This window comes from Lissotriton helveticus, chromosome 10, assembly GCF_964261635.1.
Source record: "Lissotriton helveticus chromosome 10, aLisHel1.1, whole genome shotgun sequence".
NCBI lineage: Eukaryota > Metazoa > Chordata > Amphibia > Caudata > Salamandridae > Lissotriton > Lissotriton helveticus.
In genome coordinates, this window is record NC_136071.1 from 315,889,840 (window position 1) to 315,904,566 (window position 14,727).

The window sequence follows — 14,727 nt, forward strand, 5'->3', positions numbered from 1 at the left end:
ATGTTGCAAGTACAGCGCCTGCATGCAAAAAACATAAAATCACTACAGAGGCAAATAAGGGTTGGCTTCATGGGCATGACGGGTGCCCTGGAGGCACTCTGTGCAGAACTAAAGGCAGATCGTGCTGCTAGGCGTAGGGAGATGCAGAGCCTTGATCTCTACACCCGGGAGGTGAACTGCCTGTCCTCAGCAACAAATGTGCTGTCAAGGCGCAGCATCTGTATGCAGTGTGAGGTGCCACACAACAGCCAGGATGTGGCAAGGGCTGTGGTATAGGTCATATCTGCTGTGGATGAGCAGCGGGCAGCTCGCACTACTGGACCACGAGTCCTAACTCCAACAGATGAGGACGCACAATCAGGCAGGAGCAGCATCACCCCCTTCCCCACATGGATAGGCGCCGTACTGGACGTCACAGTAGGCACAAGTGAGGAGGGCATAGTGCCACCCCGAAGAGGGGCTCCGTCCCGACAGCGCCGCATTTGAGGTGCACTAACTTGGACCCATAGATGGGTGCAGCACCCCACTTTACATGGACACTTGCTCCTGATTATACAATCGCACTGTGACACGTGCTGGACATTGGGAGAAACATTGAGTGGTACTCAGGCTGTTTGCCGTCATTCATCCTGAAGTTAAGGAAATAAAACACAGTCTTACAACTGATATTTAGTATTGTGTCATATTTTCTTACCTGGAAATAGTTGTGTGTAATCTCATCTCGCCTCTGGGGCCCAGCAGCTGCACCAATTACACCGGCTGGCATGCGTCCTGGAGCTGGCCCCTCCCCATCTGAGGAATCCGATTCACTGAGCTCCACCGGTGTGCCTTTCCTTGTGGCGATGTTGTGCAACATGGCACATGCTACTACTACCTTGCAACAGGTCTGGGGGCTGTATTGTAGTGCCCCTCCACTCTTATGTAGGCATCTGAATCGGCTCTTGAGTATCCCGAAGGTCCGCTCAATGGTGCATCTGGTTGCTATGTGGGCACTGTTGTACCGCCGCTCCCCTGCATTGGCAGGATTCAGGTAGGGAGTCAGTATGAAGTCACGGACCACATACACACTGTCACCTGTGGAGTGGGAGGAATATGATTAAACACTCTCCTGCACATGCTATTCTTAACTAATGTATCCTCTGTACAAATACATTTACCTAGTAAGTATCCCTCACCACACTCCCCACTTGTGAGTCGACGGTGTATCCCACTGTGGCGGAAGATTAAAGCGTTGTGCGTGCTGCCGGGGTATTTGACGACAATGTCGGTGATGATGTGTTTGGCATTACACACCACCTGTATGTTCAGGGAATGGTAGGATTTGCGATTCCTGAACACATACTCATTCTGGGAGGGGGGGATATGGCAATGTGTGTCCCATCTATGCATCCAATGACGTGGGGAAATTGTGCTATTTGATAGAACTCCTACTTGGTCTGGTCTAGTGCCTGTGGGGTGCTAGGGCAGTGGATGTGGTGATGCAGCCTCTGTACCCTGGCATCAAGGAACGCTGGGAAAAAGCACGACAATGCACTCTGTGACACCCCTCCTGCTGAGGTTATCACCCCCTGGAAACTACCTGATGCCAAGAGGTGCAGTGAGCACAGGACCTGGATTTGGGTGGGGATGGTGTATGTCCTGCGTGTGGGGTGTTCAAGTATAGGTTTGAGTTCCTCAATTAAATCAAGGATGCTCTCTTCATCCAGCCTGTAGTTTGTATGGATGTCCTCCTTAGTCCGCTGGAACAGGATTATGCGCGCACGGAAGATCCTTTCATGGCATCTACTCCTCTGTGCAGCAGCCTCCTGGCTATCACATACAGCCGAGCCATTGTGGAAAAATCTGTTACTTTGTGGGACTCCTTAAATAGTTTGCACCTGGTTACCACCTGCTCAGGCTTGGTGGTAATTGTGATTTTCAAAATTGCAATTTTCGTGAAATTGCTAATTGCGATTTTTTCATACATTTCATTGCGATTTCCTAAAATGTGATTTTTCAATTTGCGACTTTGCAAACTGAAAATCTCAGTTTTGGAATTTGCATGTATATTTGCAGAATTATTGGTTCCCAGCATTAGGAATCGCTATTTTTGTGATACCTTATTTTAGCGTTGCGAGAATGTCTCATACGAAATTTTACTCGCAAACGCTGTTTTTTGCAATTCGCAGGGTTTGCAAGTAAAATTTTGTTTCAGATATATGGCCCTATGTCTATTGTTCTAAGTGTAATTAAAACCCACACACTTATTACAATACATTTTCATCAGATTTACTAAGATTTTGGTTTACGTTTGCTTTACTAAAATTCTGCTTGATATTTATAAGTCAAGAGAAATCACCATTTGTGTTGATTTATAAACAAAAGTTATTCAGTTTAGTGCAATGCATTGCCTCACATTACTTTGTGAGTTGGGATTGTTCCATGGGTGATGTATGGCCAGTCCCATGCATCCCCCCATGGATTTTGATGCAAATATCGACAATGACTTGTGGAAATGGTTTACGCCAAAAATCTGCACCGCTTTGAGGCTGGCATAACAAAAAGAAATATATTTATGACTCTTCATTTTACCTCTTTGCATGTTAGCAAATTTCTGTAGTATTATAGGAAATAACTTTAAAGAATCTTTTTTGTGCAGAAAGAAACCCCTTCCTGCAGGAAAACTACGGTTAGTACAATTCAGTCACCCTTGCACTGTAGCACAAGCATGCAGCATTAACAAAAAGCTGCACAACATGTATCCATGCCATGAGCGAGCACAACTGTGTGTATTTGTGTAGATATAGCACACTTCTGTACAGAGTGAAGGCTGTGCATAGTAGGGGCTTGGCCGTTTGTATACATTACTCAATGGGTAGGTATACTTAGAACCATGCTTGGAAATGGATTTTGTGGTTTTCTTATAATTTTGGTGTCATTTGACAAATCTTCAGAAACCTTTAAAAAAGAAAATGCTCATCCACCTCAGATTCTTCCTAGCAATTTATGTGGTGAATCGTTATGTGGGGGCCAAGACAAAAGGGGAATGCAAAAATGCAATTGCCCCAGGCAATTTCCATAGGCATTTTTGGAAAGGGCTACAGACCAAATGGCTAAATGGAATTACACTAAATTTAGCCAACAGCTAGATCTTTACTGAGAAAGTGCGCTTTTTGTGATTTGATGTAAATTTTGTCAGCAGTTTTTGATAAATGAAGGTTCACAATTTATGTATCTGTACAGTTGGATATGCAAGATTCTTTTGGGAGTTATGGGGGTACTCAACTCCAAATATGAGAGCAATCTGATTGGCCAAGGGTGCTTTTTGCCCATCGGCCAACCCATAAAGTTGTAAGCTCCTCTTTGTCAAGTAACTTTCTTGACATTAAATCACTTTGTGCAATTAAACAGTTTTGGGACTCCATTACAGTGCCTCTGGATAGGAAACGATATTTTCATTTTCATGTGGGCACTCTACTTCTGAAATCATTTACTTCTAAGTGGGCCCCATCTGATTCCCTGGCATGTATTGTGTGTAACCATATGAAGGAAACTGTAGCCCATGCTTTCTTTCTTGATCCTGTTGGCTTTCACCCTTATGCAAAGAGTTAGGTACAAGTAGTCCCAGCACTGCTCTCCATATACTCAGAACAGATAGCCTGGCCCTTTTAATGCTTGTGTTGAAGCTAAACATTTGGGTGCTATGTGGTTGCCCGAAGGTGGGCTCTTTCTTTGCACATGTCAATATTCTGCTTTATAACAATGAAGCATGTACTTTATCTACTGTATGTTTTTATGTTTGTGTTTAGCACTTTTTATGGTAATCTTATGAACTGTCTATCTCAAACTTCTTAATTACTATTTGGGCCCGATTCCGATCTGGGTCGGAAAGCTCTCCAACCGAGCCGGATCCGGAGTGTTTTCTGACCGAGCCAGACTCCTACAGTCCGATCGCGCGAGTACGATGCAGCCGCATGCTGCTGGACTCGGTTCGGTCAGACTCCAATAGAAGTCAATGGGAGCCAGTCGTACGATGCATACATGGGCTCCCATTGACAGAATGGGTACGGCTTGCACAAAGGCGCCCCCTACAGTGGGTACGCGTCAGTGACATCCGCACCTTACACGCCTGTGTTGGGGAGACCCTTGGGTCTCCTCCTGTGTCTGAGTCGTAAGAATGCGGGTGACAGGGGGTCCGACGCGGACTCCCAAAGGCAACGTCCCGGACGTTTCACCAGACGAAAACTTTGGCTTGAACTGACTGTGCGACGCGTGCATCATACTGGCTTGGTTGTAAATCGCATCCATAGCACGGCACGGTTAGCTTACGGCCGAGAGGTACGGAGCGGTTCGGACCCGGAAACGACTCGGTTGGTGAATTTTCCGTAGCTCGCATCATACTTGCTAGCTCGTGCAGCTGTATGAGTCGGGCGGAAAAACATGCGTTCGGCTCATAGTTTTTTCGACCGGATCGTGTTCGTGCTCTTCCAAACCGGATAGGAATCGGCCCCTAGGTGTCTATTTTTATCATGCTGTGTCTCATTGTACTGTTATGGCTTTGATAGCCGAAATAAAGTTTGATGATTGTGGTGATGATGATAGCAATCTGATTGGTGGATGGTGCTTTTTGCCCATCAGCCTTGTTACTTCTGCAGGAGCTCTTATTCTGAATGTATAGCCTCAAAATGAAGAAATATATTGTGCCTACTTTTACAAATACACTTAAAAATAAAATAAAATATGAGCGGGCAGGGTTGGGGTGCCCTGACCCCTTGTTCCTTGTAGGGAGTTCCCAGAGGGAACACAGGCCACTGGCGCAGGTGAGAGACCCACAGAAGTCAGCATGGTCCACTAGCTTCCGTGAGAGTCCATTAAAACAATTGAGAAAAATGCGAGGGGTCAACACATATCTGGCAGGTGGTCGACTCTCCACGGAGGAGGTTACCTGGCCATGAAGGGTCAGAAGCAGAGCTTGGCCAAAGGTTTCAAGCCAGTTCTTCGGTCCAACCTACTACTGGGCTGTGCACAGATTGGGCCGAGTGGCGGCGGGGAGTTGGGTATTGGCCGTGGCCAGAGACCTGTCCGTCAGCCAATTCCTTTCTGTGCACGCCAAAGGCTGTGAGTAGCATGAAACTGGGCACCTACAGGTTGTTCACAGGGCCTCTCCCGCAAGACTCGGGTCAACTCTAGTAACCACTACAGCGCTCAGGGCTGGGATGCTCCCGGGTGGCCATGCACTTTATAAAAACCATTTTCATTTCATTTCATTTAAGAGGTTGGCATGGTTACATAGGGTTAACTCGAGAAACATAAATCATGCCCCCGACGTACATAATGTTGCCATCATTGATGTCAATTCAGTTGTCATTAGGCCTGGATGGAATTCTAAATTCCACCAGCGTGTTCGAAGAAATTTGGCAATTCCGCATTACTCTTGTACTGCAGAATTACTTATAAAGAACTCCACTCTATCTGCAGAATTAATATACTGTGAACGGTTTCTATAGAGGGTTGGAATAGGGAGCAGTCCCTCTATGTTTAAAAATCACTGCAGATTAACGTTCAATCTGCAGTGTTTTTTAAATGTAGAAGGACTGCTCCCTCTTGCAGCCATTTAGAAATCACTGCAATGCATACATCTCGGCATCCTTACATACTCTGCAGTGCCCTTTCACTACACACCATTTCCGCTGCGTGCAGGTTCCTTTGCGAAGCTTCACCTTTAGTCCCTCTCAGCTCCTGTAGAACCCTATTTGGCATAACCCTAACTGCTCTCGTAGACTTCTTGTTGCTATAAATTAAATTGCCCTGCTCCTTCTGTATCCTCTGTGTGACAGAACCCTTCCTCTATCACACTTTCTGCCTCAGGCTCTAGTCAATTTATGCTAATCCACTTCCTCTCCCTGTCGTAGCAGACCCCTCACTGTGGCTGAAAACCTCTCTGTGTGTCAGCTTCAGCTGCAGATCCCTTTATGATTCATTGTGCTGCAGATCCCTACTTTTTTATAGTCACTTTTTGTGCTGGCTAAGAGAACATCTAGTTAGTCAGAGACGCTTGAGCATAGACTTTCAAATCCATGGTAGCATTTTATGATGGGAAATTGCACTGCACAAGACTAACCATTTTAGAAAATAGACACAAATCATTCTGTACCTGACCAAAAAGAGCAATGAAGTCATCATTTCTTGTATGGATGCATTTGTCCAAAATATACTTTTGGTAACAGTAGGGTTTTACATAAAAAAATAGCAATTTTTCCAGTGAAATATTGATCACATTACTGCTGCCCCCATAGCAAATGTGTTACGTTTTAATAAACATAATTCTTTGTGTTAAAGTAACACACTAAAGCACCAAACTGAGGGGCATATTTACAAGGGAATGGCGGCGTGGGGTGCTGTGGCAATTTACACAGTGCCACGCTCCGCTATTGCCAAAAAATGCAGGGATGCGCCATATGTACAACAAAATGGCATGCCCCTTTGTTTTCCCTAGCACTGGCGCTAAAAATATCTACCTAGCGCCAGCACAGATACCTTTGTGCCATAACGCAAGGGTGCCTGCATTGCAGAGAGTTATTGTTTATGTGCAGGAATGCGTCCCTTCCTGGACATAAGTAATCATTAATTGTGTTTTGCTGTTTCTATGAGTGCTGAAGAATGCAGGACACAAAGAAAAGCAAAATCGAGGAGAAATAAAAGAATTTTTCTTTGTTGCGCCAATCTAGCAGCTGCTATTGCATGGCATTAGTTTTTGTCGCTGCCTCAGATTTACAGATCATTGTAAATTTGGGTCAGCTTCAAAAAGTGTTGTGGTGGAACGCCCAAAGCAACACCTATTGCACATCCCGTTCATGCAGATATCTCCATGAAAGGGTACCATATTTACAAAGCGGAGTTAAGCCACAAAAAGTGGCTTAACACTACTTTGTAAATATGGTGCAGGGCATTGAGCAACTGGAACGTCGGTAAAAGTGATGTTCCAGTGGTGCAAATATGCGGAAGAATACGTTAAGGTCCGACATTTTCAATGAAAAAAACGTAATACTTCCCTTGCACTAATAGGTACTGATATACCTATCACTGCCCCATCCCTGTCATTGTTTGATGTTCATTCTTTAGTAACAATGTATGACAGTTTAAAGATACAAAATAATTTTGCTATCGAGATGTGATGTTATTAGAATTGGGGGGTTTTATTCCAAAGATTTTATTGAAATTTTAGCAGCATAGAGTAAGGTACATAAACATAAAATTACAAAGTGAGTTAATGTACGGAGTTTTAGAAATAAATATTACAAAGCAGTACTAATGTAAATAGTAGAACTGCAAGAGGGAGTTGATAGGAACACATAGAATAATCTTTCCATGAGTTTCCATTAGGTCTAAGAGAGTACCATTCACTGATTTTTCAGTATGCAATGGAGGAAAATAAGACCCGGCAGCCTTAGAAAATCCCTCGTAAAGCATAAAACATAGAATCTTAAACATAAACATAGAATAGGAAACATAGGATCTTAATACATCAACCATATGTGCAATGTAAAAACTAAATTTAAAGTTAACAATTAATTGTGGTTTATTTTGATTCCAATGTACTCCTGAACCTGTATAGAAGAGTATAAGAAATAGGGTTGTTGGTTGACTGGGATGTGATCCCAGGTCAAGTATCAACCACAATCTTAGTCAGGGCAAGGCACAAGTAAACCCCAAATTAACCTGTGCTCAACTCCTGGTAGCTTAGCATGAAGTATTGAAAGAAATTAGTTCAAAACTTGCAGACCATGTTAGAATTGAACTTTAGAAATGCTTTTAAACTGCTCCAGAAATGTTTTCATATAGAAAATGATTAGCAGATAAAATGTTCCTGTAGTATCCTACAGTTCTCCTAATGCATTGTGTGGGCCTTTGGAACCCTCCTTCCTGGATATTCTATTGAGGTTGTATGTCAATTTAAAGATGAGGGGACATGCATAAGCTGGAATAGAGGCTGCTTTATTCAGGATACATATTTTACCCCAGCCTCCTTAGGACAGCTCTTAGAGAGATTTTGGAGAAAAGAGTCTTGAGAACATCTCCTTAATAAGAAGAAAGTGAGTGGTTGCCTTGCAACAGTCCATCTTTCATGTGGAGTATGACCCTGGTGTGAAAAACAACCTAGCTGATTATTGTTCATGCTTGGTAGATAAAAACATACCAAACAAAATGATGAGGTGGAGGAACTCTTCCAGGAAGATGACTATGTGGTGTGTCTCATCAGGGATGGGATGATCAAAGAGGATGAGCGGACCAGAGAAATGGGTAAGGATGAAATCCTACCTGCAGTTATCAAAGGTATCAGGATGATTGAGCAAGAGTTGGTAAGACTGAGGAGCCTTTGAAAGTTTTCAGTAAAATAATAAATGAACTTGCCTTTAAAAGTGGTTTCCTATTACAGGTCACCAGACGTATTTCTCCAAGGCATTTGAGAGAACCCCTAGTGGATTTTGCCCATGATGGTCACCCGGGGATCTCCAAGACCAAAGAAAGTTTGAGGCAGGCATATTGGTGGCCAGGAATGGACATAGACATCTAAAGAGCGGTGAGGGAGTTTGTGGAATGAATCAGGAGCAACAAAGTTTTGAAGCCCAGAGTGCAACCTCTGATCCTAAGAAGACTTCCTAAAGAAGCTTTTGAGGAGGTTGCCATAGGGACTCAATATGATGATAGTCAGATCGACCGTCCAACCAGGGCAGCCAAGATCCGATTCCAACCATTGAGGCTGGGAAAGTTCCACCGCCACATTAAAATGCAACTGCTGCTACTGGGACAGTCTCATCTACGTCGGTGGACATACCTCCGAATATGTGACTGCAATTGTGTACAAACTGGCAGGTAACATGTGATATGTACACACATGTATGACATATGTGGGGGATATGCCTTGTGCTGCATGTGCCTTATTGCTGGAGTGTAGTGATCTGTGCACAGTCCAGTCAATATGGGTACATGCCACCTACGGACTTACGTGTATTCCGGCATCCAAAGGGTCTTAATCTTCAGGGTTCAGCTGCTGCAGTGTAAGGGGGTCCTGGAAAAAAAGGGATCCACACTGGAGAATGTCGGGAAGAAGCTGATTTGGGTGACTATGCTCCACAAATTCTTTGTTTCTGACGAGTCAAGGCAGCGGGTCGGACTTCCACGTTTGACTCATCAGAAACACACATCATAATCGAGACGGTTAGAACTCCCTGTACAGATCTATGGCTGCTGATTTTCTCCGACCACTAGCTCAGTATTCAGAAAAAGGCTGTCACAGTCTGCAGTCTGTCAGAAGTTGGTCAGAGTACACGATGCATGCACCATAATCAGGTGGTCGGCCAGACCTGTTCTGATGAGACTGTGGAGGTCCGACTGCCTCCGACAGGACCACGGAAGCCGGTTTGACCAGCTTCGTAATGAGGCGGATAGACATCTTTGGTCCCATCAAAATATCTAGTGTGGACAAAAATGTAAATGTGTTTTTGAACATGTACTCAAAGTCGTTGGAAATTGGGTTAACTAATTCCATTGAAACTAAGGATATGGTGGTTTTATTGGAGTGCATCTTTGAGAAAGAGGGTTTTCCATCAGAGGGTGTTCCATCTGTCTTTTTAACCGAAAATGGAGCCCAGTTCATCTCAAAAGAGATGAAGACTTCTTTGGATGACAGGGGCATTAGACACAGGAAAATGGCTCTCTATCACCCAAAATCCAATAGCACGGTTGAGAAATTCAACTGTGTTTTGAAGAAAACTATCCAGAGGGCCTTGGCCAATCAGAAATGTTGAAAAATAAAGGTTTTCAATAGGGTAAAAAACTACAGTTTCATGCCCCATACTATGTCAGGGAAGACCCCTTTTGAAATTCTTAGAAAAGCAGGTACTCTTTTATGCCCATTTAGGGTATTGAACAACACCCAGGGTGTGGAGCATGCAAGGGATAAAAAAGAGAAGGAAGAAGTGGAGATGAAGAAAATGATTTAGAACAAGGAAAGATTTGATGTTCATAACGCTGTCAAAAGGACGGTGGTGGAGGGTGATTTGGTTAGGATAAAATCACTCCTCAAGGGTTTGTTCATGCAAGGTTCTAAATGTCTTCATCCCATGAGACAGATCAAAGTTTTCCGTTAAAACAGAACACCATAGGTTGTGGAATGGTAAAAGGGTTGCCAAGCTGACCAGAGGTTTGACTAAGGATAAAGAGTGCAAAGAAACCTCTAACAAGGTCAAGGTGGATTATAATGGGTCTGGTGGAAGGAGAAGTCTAGATATGTTGCTAAAACCACTTGTTTGAACGACTGTGTGTGATTTTTTTCATTGTTTTTTCCAAACATTTGTAACTTGTTCCAGTTTACTCTTACGCCATGCATGTATTATCCAGTTGTTTTTGTAGTGATATTCACATGTTGTAATGTTTATTGGATAATATCTTATACATAGTTTATTTTGGGCAATGTTGTAGAGAGGGTGATGCGTGGTATCCTACGGTTCTCCTAATGCATTGTGTGGGCATTTGGAATGCTCCTTCCAAGGATATTCTATTGAGGTGGTATGTCATCTTGGTGATGCTCTGTGTAGAATTTTATAGTTCAAAAAGGAGAGAAGATTGTCAAAGTGTGGAGCTCTCATAAGGATGCTGGGGTAAAATATATATATATATCTTGAATAAAGCAGCCTTTACTCCAGCTTATGCGTGTACCCTCATCTTTACAGTTCCCACTTCATAATGTGTCAGAATCTGACTTAATCCTTCATATAAAAAGGAAACATGCTTATAAAATGTTTATGAAATAGTATAAATAAATAAAAATTGTACTAAGCTATCAGACAACTCTGCAAAACTCCTGAGGCACAGCCGGGAGCAGATAGAAAGATCGTGTTTTTAGCACTGTTATTTTTAAAATTGTAAATTGAAAGCTCTTTTAAAATTGCACTTACCCTCCTGTCACACGACTGCTGTGTGCAGGCACCCCTTTTTCCCAGCAAACGAGGGCTGGAAAGGCTGAAATCGCCGATCTCCCACTAACCGCTATTACCCACGCCCTGACTGGGCCCCGCCCACTACTAGGCCACGCCCCCCGCTGAGTGTCTTAAAAGGCGCGCTGAATCGCGAGTGCGCAGACAACCCTGCAAAACTCCTGAGGCACAGCCGGGAGCAGATAGAAAGATCGTGTTTTTAGCACTGTTATTTTTAAAATTGTAAATTGAAAGCTCTTTTAAAATTGCACTTACCCTCCTGTCACACGACTGCTGTGTGCAGGCACCCCTTTTCCCCAGCAAACGAGGGCTGGAAAGGCTGAAATCGCCTATCTCCCACTAACCGCCATTACCCACGCCCTGACTGGGCCCCGCCCACTACGAGGCCACGCCCCCCGCTGAGTGTCTTAAAAGGCGCGCTGAATCGCGAGTGCGCAGACAACTCTGCAAAACTCCTGAGGCACAGTCGGGAGCAGATAGAAAGATCGTGTTTTTAGCACTGTTATTTTTAAAATTGTAAATTGAAAGCTCTTTTAAAATTGCACTTACCCTCCTGTCACACGACTGCTGTGTGCAGGCACCCTTTTTTCCCAGCAAACGAGGGCTAGAAAGGCTGAAATCGCCGATCTCCCACTAACCGCCATTAACCACGCCCTGACTGGGCCCCGCCCACTACGAGGCCACGCCCCCCCCGCTGAGTGTCTTAAAAGGCACGCTGAATCGCGAGTGCGCAGACAACTCTGCAAAACTCCTGATGCACAGCCGGGAGCAGATAGAAAGATCGTGTTTTTAGCACTGTTATTTTTAAAATTGTAAATTGAAAGCTCTTTTAAAATTGCACTTATCCTCCTGTCACACGACTGCTGTGTGCAGGCACCCCTTTTCTCAGCAAACGAGGGCTGGAAAGGCTGAAATCGCCGATCTCCCACTAACCGCCATTACCCACGCCCTGACTGGGCCCCGCCCACTACGAGGCCACGCCCCCTCCCCCTCTCATCCTCATAATAATGTGCATGTACCGGAAGCGCAGCGGACGAGCGCAGCGGGCACGACGATGGCGCGCCGAAGGCGCGCTTAAGGCAAGCTCGTCTGCCCTCATCCGCGATCAGGACGCGACCGGGGCCGGTCGTTATCTCCGACTCACCAGCCATTCCATCGCTACTTACACTCGATATGAGCTGCTGTCCCTGAAACCCCCCCAGTGCGCGACTTGCCTTTTTCCCTCCTCTGACGCTCAAAGCCATGCTCATGCTTGCACTGCCTGCAATTTTTCCCTTCCCGCTCCTGGTCATACTATCAGGATGACTCATGCCCTGAACTCCCCCTCCTCGCGTGGAGCGCAATCCCCCCTGACCCTCCGAGCTGCCTTGATTAACTGCAGATCTCTGAGTAAACACGCCATTGACATCTGGCAGTCCCTTCGGGAAAACGACTGGGACCTGCTTTTTTTAACTGTTTTTTTAACCGAAACATGGCTGAACGACACCACGAATCCCGCCATCACCCTCGCACTGCCGGAGGGCTATAACATCATCTGTGCAAACAGACCCAATGGTAAATCTGGGGGTGGTGTTGCGTTAATTCACAAATCCAAATGGACGGTGACCCTCCCCCCTTTTGACCAAATTGACAGTATTGTAGGCCTCCCCTTCAATGTTCAAATGTCCCCGTCCTCTTCTTGTTCCGGTATTCTTATCTACCGCCCCCCGCATTCCAATGCCTCTCACTTATTGGCTCTGGCCGACTATCTCACTCAGCTTAGCACACGCTACGCCAATTTCACCGCCCTAGGAGACTTCAATCTCCACGTCAATAACGAATCCTGCTCACACAGCAGTAACTTCATATCGACGTTAGCAGTTTGCAAGTTAGTCCAATTATTACTCTACCCACGCATAAAGCAGGTCACACTTTAGATCTGATCTGCTCTAACTTACCATCTATCCGGGCCACATCCCCTATCCCAGTTATATGGTCGGATCACTTTCTCATCCCTTTTGAGATCGACATTCCTTGCCACATCAGACCCGCTATCGCCCCTAAATCATCAGGCAGAAACTGGAGTCGCATCACCCCTGAATCGCTCCTGGGATATCTAAAAAACACTCTTCCCTGTCCGTCGTCCGATCCGGATTGACAGATTGACCACCTGGACGCATGGATTAGTCAGGCCTTGGACGCTCTGGCTCCTCTTAATACTGGACATACTGGACATACTGCTTGAAGCAGCACACGCCGCAATGTTAAGAAATGCATGATTACCTTTGCATGCACGAAGCTGCAGGCACCGCGTGGTGCCTGCTGCTTCGTGCACGCAAAGGCAGGGGGGTACCACAGGTACCCCCTATGTGCACCCCCCACCCTCCCCTTCACCCCTGGGGGCCCGCAACGGGCCCCCGAAGACAACACCGTATGCCTTTCCACGGGGGAAATGCCGCCGTGGAAAGGCATATGACCGCAGCTATCCTAATATGGCTGGCGGTGTCTGATAAACACCGCCAGCCATGTTAGTGCTTTTCCGCCGCGGTCGGGAGCGGCCGCGGCGGAAAAGCGCCGGACGGAAAACAGATCCCCCAGACATCCTAATCTAGTCTTTTTCCAGTCCGCAGCGGATAATCCGCATCCTCCGGGCCGGCAGTGGATTCCGCCGGCCCGGAGGATGCGGATTATCCGCATTCATAATCCGCCCCTATGTTAGAGCTCAAAGCCTTTTCTTTTGCCTTTTGTTCACAGCTTATTAGACCATTATTCAAGTATTTTCCCTAGCGCCAGCAACTTCCTTAGCATGAGCTGACTTCAGATTTATGCTTCATTCAGTTCCCTTAACCCAAGTTAGGTCATTTACCCTAATACAATGAGGCTTACTGTGATTGTTATAATAAATAATGATTTAGACATTATATGTATGCGTCATCAGAATATTATTGCTAGTTTGACTCCGCATCTCTGACAAGCTTTGTCTTCACATTGAAACTGATAGTGCATCTTTAGCTTAGGCACGAAGGTTCTCATGAGAATTTTCCCTCAAGTATCAAAGTCTTGTGACAAAGTCTAAGACAATAGCAGTGTAAATGTTTACCATGGGAATAGGAAGAAGAGACATCAGAAGTTGACAACACCATCTGATGAGCGGTTTTCATTGGATGCAAGAGCTGACACCTAATAGAGTTTTGATACAATTGATTTATGATGTCACTAATCAATCTTTTACTTATATTTCTGTAAACCGACTAAGCTGAATAAAGATGACAAAACAATACTAATCTTTTAAGATAAATAAAGATGTTGAAACCTTCACCAACCTCTCATCATTGACTGAACATTTAAAATTCTACTTTTGATTGTATATGCATAGTTTATTTTTTGTTTCAGGTCCATTCACAAATGGTGGCAAATGTCCATTAACCTTTTCATGAATGTTAGAAGCGGCTGTCTTTAGTTGGCAGAGGTATACACTTCTGACAAATAGGGACACACCTTTTCTAGTCAGGGCAAGGGGATCACACACTTAGATAACCCCTGCTCACCCCCTTGGTAGCTTGGCAAAGCAGACAGGCTTATCTCAGAGGCAGTGCGTTAAGCATTTATGACCACATACAGTAATAAAGTGAATACACTACAAATGGACACGACACAGTAGTATTATAAAAATAAGGATTTTTATATAAGGCTTAGCACAAGACCAAATAACGTCAAAAATATACCACAATCTTAATAAATACTCTTGGAAGGAAAAATAATAGTTCAAGCA